The 11,881-nt window shown below is 41.9% G+C and overlaps 1 pseudogene; it reads left to right on the top strand.

The window, feature by feature from the left end:
* The first annotated feature begins 317 nt into the window (after positions 1-317).
* Positions 318-4,929, top strand: LOC100585262 (annotated as a pseudogene).
* The last annotated feature ends 6,952 nt before the right edge of the window (positions 4,930-11,881 follow it).

The raw sequence follows: 11,881 nt of genomic DNA, 5'->3' as shown, positions 1-11,881 counted from the left end.
AGAGAAACCCCATCTCTACAAAAAAAAAGTATTTAAATTAGCTGGGCATGGTGGCATGTCTGTATCCCCAGCTACTCTGGAGGCTGAGGAGAGAGGATCACCTGAGCCCAGGAGTTTAGGGCTACAGTGACCTATGATCATGTCCCTGCACTCCAGCCTGGGTGACTGGGCAAGACCCTATCTCTAAAAAATAGTAAGAATAATTTTTTTAAAAAATCACTTTAGGTAAACTGGGGAAAATATTAACACTGAGCTGGTTCTTAAAAGCTGGGGATGAACACTCTGCTCAGTATTGCTTTCCGAGCCTCCTGTTCATAATGACGGTTATCAGGGGGCAGAAATGGCAAGCATTTGATTCAAGGAGTGAGCCTCAGAGTGTCAATGAAGTGTGGGGCAGCTTTGGTAAGGGCAGCTGCAAACAAGATGCATGGATTTGGAAGGCCACCCAAACTCCTATCACCACTTAAAGCAGTTCACTCATTCAGCATGTGGATATATGACTTTAGCTTATGATTTTGCTCCCTACTAAAATGCAAATATCCCTGGAATGGTGGATTACAGATACTACTTAGGTTTTCCTGGAATAAGTGGAAGAACTTGCTGGAACTCTGGCTTCCTGAGGGACAATGGTGCTAATCAGTAATAGAAGGTGGCAGCTTAAGTTGGACTGAAATTTCGGAATTGCCCAGGACTAGCCCCAGCCTATTATCCCTGTGGGATCTCATCTTCTCACACGCCAAACCCCTTCCAAGTGCCTCAGTGCCTAAGCACCCACTCCCCAAGCACCCACTCCCCCACTTCTGGCCTCAACCTGGTCATTACTATCCTGTGGGGCGTTTCCTAGATGCTCAACAACCCCATATACGTTCACATGCATCACTTCGTTTAATTCTGTGCTTTGTTCCATCATTCCCTCTGAGCAAAATGGCTGCCACCTCTACACCACCAACCCAAATTCAATCCTTCAAGTTCAAACCTCACCTCTTCCACAAAGTCTTCCCATGATCCCTCCCACTAATAGCAATCTCCTCCTGGTCTGAATTTAAAGCACTTATTTTCTGAAGTAATCACTTGGCAATGATCCATACTAATATTATGATTTCTTTCAATTTTCAATGGTCTCATATGTTTGCTTCTGCAACTTGGCTATAAATCAACAGGAGGGGCACAGCCTATGTCTTTTTGTAGTATTACACAAGACCACCTTCTTCTAATAACTCTTTGAATCCACAGGTGTCACCACTTTTCTCCAGCCCATACCTACACAATACCACCCAACTTTGCAAAGTTATAGGCGACAAAGTACATATTTGTCCTAACCCATAAATATCCATCCTTTTAAATGTTCAACAACCCTGTGAAGAAGGTTTCGTGATTTCTATTTTAGAGGAGACAAAATTGAGATGCAGGATGTTAAGTAATTTAGCCCAATCTCATTGACAATTTGACTAATCACACTGCTAAGAAGTGACGGTATTGTCAAGTGACAGTTTCACTTATTGTGCCAGATTATGCTGCTCTAGAATATATTCCCAGAATCTAATACTGTTTAGATCCTTCTAGCACTTCACATAGTAAGTGAAAAGAACTGAGATTGCTTTTAAGAGAGCAAGAGAGTGAGAAAGCTCATACGTAAATATTGGTACAGAAATTAACAACGCATATATATGGAAGTATAGTTCTCATCCTTTAGTTGGATCTTTACAGAATCAGTATATAGGCTTCAGGACGCCTGTGAACCACTTGAAATTGAAATGAAATTGTACCAGGAATGTGTACATCTGTGCATATTGTGGGAGGGAGAGTCCACAGCTTTTGTAAGATTATTAGAGTAATTCTCTGCCAGTCATCAGGGTGGTCACATATCTTTTGCTTTTCTCTCTTCCTGGCCCATAAGCAGATGGCACTGTCCCACCTCTAGAAGCAAATACATCCATGTGACTTGGGACACTGAAATGTGAGAGTGACTTGGGGCACTTTTGGACAGAAACCTTAAGAGACAAAGCTTACCACATTTCATTTCCCTCTGGTATCATGGTTGGCAATGGTCAAAATGGCAGCAACTCCATTAGCTCAGGCCCTTGAGGGTCTGCAATCAGCCAGTCCCTCTTGCCAATCCAAAATGGACATGCAGTGTGAGGAAAAAAAAAAGCTTTGATGTTTTATTCCAAGGAGATCATACAGCTATTTGTTCCTACAGCACACCCTCATTTGTCATCGCTGATACACATCTTTAACCCCTCAAAAGTTAAAGATCACTTTAACCCCAATGAATGAAGTCCTAACAGAAGATGATTTCCAGGAAGAATTTCTTCTTCTCTTCATACCGATGAAAGCCATATACTATATTGAATTCTGCCTTAGTATTCCAATTACCTCTGAGTAACATTTCTCCCTATGGTAGCATATGACGCATTGCTCTTTCTTCCTTCATAAGTCACACACAATCGCTCATGAAGGAAAAAAAGGTGCACATAAGTGCCAGAAGCTCCTAGGAGAAGGAAGCATGAACATGAACAGTTTACAAGGGGAAGAATTCCTCAGAGATTTGGGACCATTTTCTCTGTTTGCCCCATTAGTAGCTCTGAACATCCATATGAATGGAATATTCCATTAATCACTTAGTCAGTTTCCATGGCTCAAGACAGTTCTCCAATTATCATGCACAACTTGGCAATATTCATCTCTCTAAAATGTCATTTGGAGCATGTCATTTTCTTTGTCAAAATCAAGCAGTGTTTTCCTAGTACCAATAGGACAGAAATACAAAGATGTTGCCTTAGCAGTCAAGCCCACTTGCACACAGCAACTATCAGTATCATGGGTATTGATGCCATCACCCAGCTTCCTGCCCTCTGTATATCTCATACTAACCAGACCAGTTGTCTCTTAATGCCCTGAACAAACTGGCGTGTCTCCACCTCAATACCTTTGTTTACTCTGTTCCCCTTGCCTGGAATGGTCTTCTCTCCCTCCACTCACACAAATCCTCCAAAACTACAAATTCACTTACTCTCTGATGAGGCAATTGACCTCTAGGTATCTATCTCAAAGACTGACTGGAAAAAATATGAAATGCTACTTATTGCAGCACTATTATGATAACAAATGACTGAAAACATCAAACTTTCCATTAAAAGTAATGACTGAACAACTTGTTAGAGCTGTACAATGAGATACTGTGCAGTCATAAAAAGTACTGAGAAGTATCTGGATATAGAGTGATCTCTAGGATATATAAAGTGAAGACAGTACATTGGGGGGAAATGTGTGTCCTGTGTTAATAAATAGCTAAGGTACATGGGCCCATACTGAGTGCTAGGGAGGCTTCCACAGCCTGGGATGGGGCAGAACACCTGTAAGAAATCCCTTTGAGGCAACCCAGCCTTCTTGAGTTAACTGCAGCAGCTTTCCAAAAACTGAGTGAGGTAGCAAACCAGATATCTCCAGGCATAGACCCCTACAGGCACAAGTGGAAAGCAATGAGAACTTTCCAAAGACCCCAAAAGCAGACAGCCAGGCTGTAAAGCAAAGAGAGATCTCCCAGGGCTCAAAATTCAGACAGTTCATCTGTAAAGCAAAAGGAGATCCCTGGAAATTCACCAGTGTTCAGACTCTAATTCTTACTGAAAAGAAAGTCCTGATTCTACCCTCAAAACATTTGAAGCCAGTGGAGAATGGAATCAAACTAAAATGGCAACAAAGCCCAGACCCAAATCAATGACAAATTAGTGTGCCTTACTCAGAGCCTGAGAGAAGAAGGAGTGTGTCCTTTTTTGGGAGTAAATGTTTTTTATCTCCACCTCTACTGTTATTTAAGGAAAATGACTACCAAACAATCAAAAATTATTAGTCACATGAATCAATAAGAAAATGTGATATATGAGAGGTTAAGTGAAAAAAACCATCATTGGAAACAGATCCAGATGAAGGAATTATTACACAGGAACTTTAAAATAAACATGTTAAAGCTTCTGATAGACAATGTGGACAGAACACATGAGCACATGAGGATTTCAGCAAAGAGATGGAAACTATAAAAAGAAACAAATGGAAATGCTGAAAGTAAAAATTATACCAGAAATGAAGAATTCAGTTTATAAGCTTAACAACAGATTGGACACTGCTGAGGAAAGAAATTATAAACCTGAATTCGGGTCTAAAGAAACTATACTACTCTCTTCCTCCATAGATGCCTCTTCTCCCATCCCTCCTAAAGGCACAGCTGGGCTGAGCCCTGTCCACCATCTGGCTCCCTCATGTCAAGTACATCCATATCTGTCCCCTTGTGCCTAGGATCCCTGTGACACTGAACATGAAGATGGTGATGCCCTCCTAGTTTGACCTGATGGGGCTGAGTCCAGGTGCCTCAGAGGATGAGGCTGGCATCAAGAAGGCAGAAGAGAACTTAAGGTCCCAGCCTCTCCTCGGCCTCCTCCCTTCCCTGTCCCCCCAGGAAAGCACTGGGCAGTGCCCCTGTCTGGCTCCCTTCCTGGGCCCCTTGGCAGCTTCCCCACATCCAGTCATGCCCCCTCCCCCAAGTCAAGGACTTGATTGAGCACTAGATGAAGAATGTGGTCCCCGCCAATCAAATTGTCTTGGGTAGCTTTTCACAGGGCGGGGGGCTCTACCCCTCCACCCAGCCCTCTGGCTGGCATTGTGGCTTTGAGCTTCTGGCTGCCTCTGCTCTGGGCCTTCCCCCAGGCAGTCAACAGCAGTGCCAAGGACCTGACAATTCTTTAGTGCCATGGGAAGCTGATCCCCAGGCTGCCCATATGGTTTGGGGCCCTGGTGGCCAAGAAGCTCCGTTCTGTTGTCATACCTGCCAGAGTCCAGCTCAAGACATATCCTGGTGTCATGCACAGCTCTTGTCCTTAGGACATGGCAGCTCTGAAGGAATTTCTTGAGAAGCTGCTGTCTCCTATCTAACTAGAGTCACTAGTCCCCAGTGCAGCCCCTACCTCATGGGGTACCCAGCAAACAAGCTGGAACCTTGGCACCATCTTGGATCTGAGCCTGTTGAGCCCCTGTCCCCACTCTTCCTGACCTGTCCTCTTCCCACAGACCTCTGGGGCAGGTGGCAAGGCCTGGCCAGCCCTTCCTTACTGGCCTCAGCCACTTAGCTCTATCTGCAGCAAGGGTGGGCTGCTTTCTTACCCCATTTCCCTGGAGGCAGGCCCCCCTGGCAGCAGTATTGGAGGGGCTGTAGGCAGCTGGAGGAAGGGCCCCAGCTGCTGACCCACTCACTCAGGACCTCACTCACTAGCCCTGCTTTGGGTCCCCTCCTGTGACCTCAGGGTTTGGCCCATGGGGCCGTCCCAGGCCCTTGCCCCAACTGATTCTGCCTAGATAATCATGTGTCTCTCCTCCCTTTACTCCAGCTGCTTCTCAATCATAAACATGGCCATGGCCCCAGAGCCCCCTTGCTGCTTTGGGATCCCCATCCCTGGGCAAGAGTGTTGGTGAGGAGGTGGAGTCTTTCAAGGGGGTCTTTCCTCAGCTGTTTCCCCTCACTGTGGGGCTAGGCTCTGCCTCCCCCTTACCCTCTTCCTGCACAGGCCTGGAGCCTACTGACTGAGGTTCAGGTCTCCCCCAGCTGTCTCATCCCCAGTTTGTCCCAATTTTATCATTAATATTGATAAAATATCAATATTTTACAAATTCTAATAAGGAAGAGATGTAGGAAAATATCATGGAGGCAGTGGGAAGGAGTTGTATCTCATCTTCTGTCTCCATGTGTTTTACGGTGTTTTTCTTGTTGTATCTTGAATTCTGATAAAATTAAAGAAATCATTTCCTCAAAAAAACTATACCAAAGGAAATACAAAAAGAATGGGGGAAAGTGGGATAGAACATCTGAGAACTGAGGAACAATAGCAATCAGTCTAACATATGTGTTATTGGAGTCCCAAAAGAAGAGAAAAAGAGATGAAACAAAGACACTAGAAATATTTAAAGACATAATGACCAATGATTTTCCAAAACTGATTAAATACATCAACTTCAGGCAGAATAAATATAGGAATACCAGCAAAGCTCAGCAAGTTAAAAAAAAATAATTTAAAAATAAAAACACCTAGCCATACCGTAGTCAAACAGCTAAAAACCAATACTGAAAATAAGCTTTAAAGTAGTCAGAGAAAAATGACTTATTATATCCAGGAATCAGTGAAACAAATGATGCCTGACTTGTCATCAGGAAAAAAAGGCAACCGAATGACATTATTTAAGTGTTGAAATAAAAAACCTATCTACCTAGAATTCTATATCCCACTAGATGATTCTTCAGAAATTATGATAAAATAAAGACATATTCAAAAAGACAAAAGGTTAAATAATTCATTGAAAGCACCTGCATCACAAGAAATTCCAAAGGCTGGAGTTGAATTATCCCAGAGGGGAGCCCTGAGGTGTAAGAAGAAGTTAGGGGCACCCAAAAAAGTAAACACCTGGGTTAGTGTAAAATGGCTTTTCTTACCTTTATTTTAATATTTTTAAATTTCTTAAAATACTATTCACTATCTAAAGCAAATATAATAACATCTTGTTAGTTAGAAAAACCATCCATCCGTTTATGGCCCCCAAAGTAAGCATTTATCCTGACTTTTCCATATAAACTATATCTCAGGGTAACCAAATAGTTGGGAAGGGGAAGTTTCTCTCTCAAAATATGCCAGTTAATAAAAAAAAAAGAAAAAATTAAAATATCAATATTTTACAAATTCTAATAAGGAAGAGATGTAGGAAAATATCATCAGTGACTGCTAACAGAACAAAAGAGAAACAACCAAGCATTCTATGACTTGTTGTACATATACTCACCACCACCTACAGAAATACTCTTGGCCGAGCTGGTGGCTCATGCCTGTAATCCCAGCACTTTGGGAGGCCAAGGTGGGTGGATCACCTGAGGTCAGGAGTTTGAGACCAGCCTGGCCAACATGGCAAAACCCCATCTCTAGTAAAACTACACAAATTAGCCAGGTGTGGTGGCACGTTCCTGTAATCCCAACTACTCGGGAGGCTGAGGCAGGAGAACAGCTTGAACCCAGGAGGTGGAGGTTGCAGTGAGCCGAGATCGCGCCACTACACTCCAACCTAGGTGACAGAGTAAGACTTCTTCTCGAAAAAAATGATAATAATAAAGAAATATTCTTGTCAAAAATAATTTAATCCAAATGTGAGTTATCCTCTAGAGTTGATAGGCTCTAGCTCTAACTACCAATTTACAGAAAATACAGAGGACAGACTATTCTCCCTCTCCAAGGCATCATCTTATGTGAATACATGTGGCTGCTTGCTAAGAACTTTTTTTTTTTTTTTTTGAGTCTTGCTCTGTCGCCCAGGCTGGAGTGTGGTGGCGTGATCTCAGCTCACTGCAACTTCTACCTCCCGGGTTCAAGCAATTCTCTTGCCCCAGCCTCCCGAGTAGCTGGGATTACAGGTGCCCGCCACCACACCCAACTAACTTTTGTATTTTTAGTAGAGACAGGGTTTCACCATGTTGGCCATTCTGGTCTCGAACGCCTGACCAAAAGTGATCCACCCACCTCGGCCTTCCAGAGTGCTGGGATTAGAGGCATGAGCCACCATGCCCAGCCACTAAAAACATTCTTAATCACTGATTTTTTTATTTAAAAAAAGAAAGGTGTACATTTTACATTTTTATGTCTTGTCCTAGGATGCTGAATATTAAATGTGTTGAATGCCAATCATATGCATTTAACACATTCAGTGGAGTTAAATTCCCTTCAAAATGGCACAAATATCTTCTCAGTGCCCTAGGGCTAATGCCCAAATTATAGTGTGATGAATCTAGAGAAAAATAGCTCCAGCCAAACCAAATAAAGGCCACACCAGCCTTCACATGCCACTCAACCTGAACCTGCCAGAAGGATGCTGCTGAAATATGCACCCATTCTTGACCCCACCAGCCAGCTCACTCAGCTCCAATTGCCATCTAATTTCTCAGCAGGAATATTAATAAACAGAACATATTATAGCGTCTAGCCATGAAATGACATAATTTAGAACTCATGCTACAAGATCCATTCACACATCCTGTGTAGTAATGTAAGTACCCTTACCTATTTACCAAGAAGTTGAAAATACAAAGTGTTGACGGCAAAGTGACTCCACTGAGAAAGCATCATTCCAGGTGATTTGTATGTTCACACATCTTTCTCTCATTCCAATCGCTGCCCCTTCATCACAGTAATTCTCATTAGAATGAAAAATTAAGAGCCAAGATTTAGGCTTGGGTTACTGGCATCGATTTTAAGTAGAAAGTTTAATTTCTACTACAACTGTATTGTACTAGAAATTTTCTAGTAAAACTGAAAAAACTTTAACAGAAATCCAGAAGAATAAAATGCAACCCACCAACACATGAGCAATGGAAATACGTAAAGAGAACTCACGACAGCTGCAGCATCCTTAGCCATACTGGCTGATGGATTCCAATTCATCCACCACAACTGATTTAATATGAGAGTATAATTAGTACTGCTGATTACTATCTGGTGCCAGATATCCCAAATGCCCCACCTTCGTGCTAATTAATCTTGAAAACTTTCCAAGCTTTCCTCTACCCTGCCTGCCTCTGTTCCCTGCATCGGTGCACACATAGCATTCTACTCAAACAAACAGTGCAACAAGAAGAGCATCACTAGGTCTTGCACACAGTTGGCACTCAGTAAATGTTTGTTTATTCAAATCACTGCTCCTTCATCACAGTAATTCTCATTAGAATGAAAAATCAAGAGCCAAGATTTAGGCTTGGGTCACTTTAACAGGCATTGATTTTAAGGCCATGGAAATATATGTGATCAAGTTGATAGTAAAAAGCAATCTTTAGAAAATCCAAGGAATCATCACAGCGGTAATTTTGTCAGAATACCCTACATTTAGACACTGAAAAATGAGAGGCTATACCATTAAGGATGTATTCATATGTCACTGATCTGAATGAAAACAGCAGAAATCTAACAGAAACAAGACTGTGATGCTATTAAAACTTAGGCTACGGGACTAAAGACAATGTAGCCTCTAATCTTTTCTAAGAATACAGTTTTTACCGAAATATTTGTGAAGTAACTAAATACATTTGATAAAGGATGGAGCAAGAATTATCTTCAACAAAGATATGTTTCACAAACCTTTTCATTCTGTGCTCCCTTCCTCAGTCTGCCCTGCTCCCTGCAGCCTCATCAATCCAGCATTGCTTCTGCATTCTAAGTAATCCCCCTGCCCCCAACAAAACATAGTAGGCTTTTGCCAGGAGCCACCCTTGCAAAACAGTGGGTTAGAGTTATTCTTATTAGAGTGGTGGTGTTAAAGATAGGAGGCAGAGGAAGATAGCAAGGAGAAGCCCAAGAATGGGAAGAAGCAAATTCAAAACGTCCAGTTTGAAAAATCATTTCCCTGTCAACTGTGGGGAGTTTTGTAGCTCCTATTCATGCTTCCTAATGGAAGGCACACACTACTCCTCTGTGGAACTAAACTTTCTATTTGAGAAACAATAGCCTTGATAATTCAGCTACTTAATAATTCTTCCTTAAATAGGAAAAGAAAAGGAATGGTTGAGGACTGGGATTCCCTGGCATTTTTAATCTGCAGCACTAGCTTCACTTGAGAAGACAGTGCTTTTAAGTGCTAAAGGCAGTTCTGGTGAGATAAATTTATATCACTGAGAAAATTTAACACATTTTCTCTCTTCAGATATGCCCAGCAGCGTCTACAGGAATGGCTTTGGAGCTTTAATATATGGGCAAGAAAGGGTACGATTGGGCAGGATCATTTTACCCATTCATAAGCCTTATTTTTTATTTTTTGGAGACGGAGTTTCCCAAACAGTGGCGCCATCTCGGCTCACTGCAACCTCCGCCTTCCAGGTTCAAGTGATTCTCCTGCCTCAGCCTCCCGAGTAGCAGGGATTACAGGTGTCCACCACAACGCCCAGCTAATTTTTTGTGTGTTTATTTTTAGCAGAGACAGTGTTTTGCCATGTTGGCCAGGCTGGTCTGGAACTCCTGACCTCAGATGATCCGCCCACCTCAGCCTCCCAAAGTACTGTGATTACAGGCTTGAGCCACCCACCATTCCTGGCCCCCATTCATAAGTCCTTAACTCTTCAGCATAGTACTTAGACCCCAATGCAGCCCTCTCAGGCACCTCTATGCCTCATCTTCACCAAGTCCACTTCTCCTTCTCCCCTTTGCTGTAAGCATTTCCCAAATCTCAGTTCTTGTCCCACTCCCCCAGTGCTTCTCTCTCCACATGTTTCCCATAGCAAGCTTCAGCAGTCTCAGAAATCTGAACTTTGACTCTGATTCTCACCTCTTTATCTCCAAAATCAGACATACTTACTAAGCATTGGCCAGTGCAGTGGCTCACTCTTTGGGAGGCTGAGGCAGAAGATTGCTTGAGGCCAGGAATACGAGACCAGCCTGGGCAACATAGCGAGACCTTGTCTCTACAAAAAATTTAAAAATTAGCCTGGCATAGTGGTACATGCCTTTAGGCGAGACCCTTTGTCTAAAAGAATCTGATGTGTTTGTGCAAAAATTAAAAATGTCATCTCCATCTGCAAAAGTATGGAGAAATTATAAGGCAAACACTAATCCAGAAAAATGTTATAGTTATTACACGTTGACATATATAAATATATAATATGCATGTGCACATATTATATATGATATATAAATACTATAATAATACACAATATAAATATGATCTATAATAGATAATTTACAAAAGAAGAAAAGCAGATCTCTACTATATATTTGGGAGAAAAAAATAAACTTAAAGAAATGCAAATTCAAACAATTTAAACAGAAAAATTGCCATAACTGTGGATGATAATTTATGCACAAAATGCTCATTGTGCCCTTGCTATAGTATCAAATTGGAGATCATCTAACTGCACAACACTAGGGTAATGGTTCGGTAATTGTGGTACAATGTATACTAGGATTTATGGTGGGCTTTGGGGGATCATCATATATCTCATAAACAACATGCATTGTCCCAAACAGTGGAGATTTAAACTGCTTGAGGTTTTCAGGTAAATATGAAGGACAGATATATAGACTTCTGCATGCTTCTAAAACTCCATTAAAACAACAGTAAAGGATGAATGACAAGTATAAAGAGAACTATAGAAGGGATAATAGTGGATATGATATTTTGATAAAATTTCAGGAGTGGAAAACAGATGGGGAAATTAGATTTGATTTGGCAGAGCTGAAAAAGAAGCTGAAATGCAAGTGCATATGAAGGAAGACACCAATGAGAAAAAGCTGATCTACCCCCACAGAACCCCTGAAAGACTCAGGAAGTGGCAGTCTAAATAGCTAAAAGAGAGGTTTTTGAACGTTCTCACCACAAAGAAATGCTGAATGCATGAAATGACGGATACACTAAATACGCAGATTGGATCATTATGTAACATATACATGTATCAAGACATCAAATTATACTCCATACATAGGTACAAAGCATCAAAGATTTTCTAAATTAAAAAAAGAAGAAACTGGCAGTCTCAGCCTCAGTGGGGGAGAAGCATGCGGCAAAATACTGATTGGAAATCCCTAGGGAAAACAATAAAAGTCCCACATCCCTCCATCTCTTTGAGCAGTCAGACAACCACCCTCAACTGTTCCCCCAAAGAGACAGGAGATTTAATCTCTAGAGAACTGAAACAGAAAGACTCTGTACTTGAAGGCTCAAGTATGGCAGAGGGTTGTGATGATGATGCCTCCGATTAAAAATGGGAATTAATTGACAGTCTGCACACTGAGCTGCAGGACCCTCAGCTCTCTTCCTCAGCTTTCTGTTCAAAAGAACCAGCCACCAGGCTTATTAATACATCTTCCAGGAC

Source organism: Nomascus leucogenys, chromosome 1a (assembly GCF_006542625.1).
Source record: "Nomascus leucogenys isolate Asia chromosome 1a, Asia_NLE_v1, whole genome shotgun sequence".
In the NCBI taxonomy this organism is placed as follows: domain Eukaryota; kingdom Metazoa; phylum Chordata; class Mammalia; order Primates; family Hylobatidae; genus Nomascus; species Nomascus leucogenys.
Note: the sequence above shows the minus strand (reverse complement) of the source record. Positions and strands in the feature narration are given on the sequence as shown.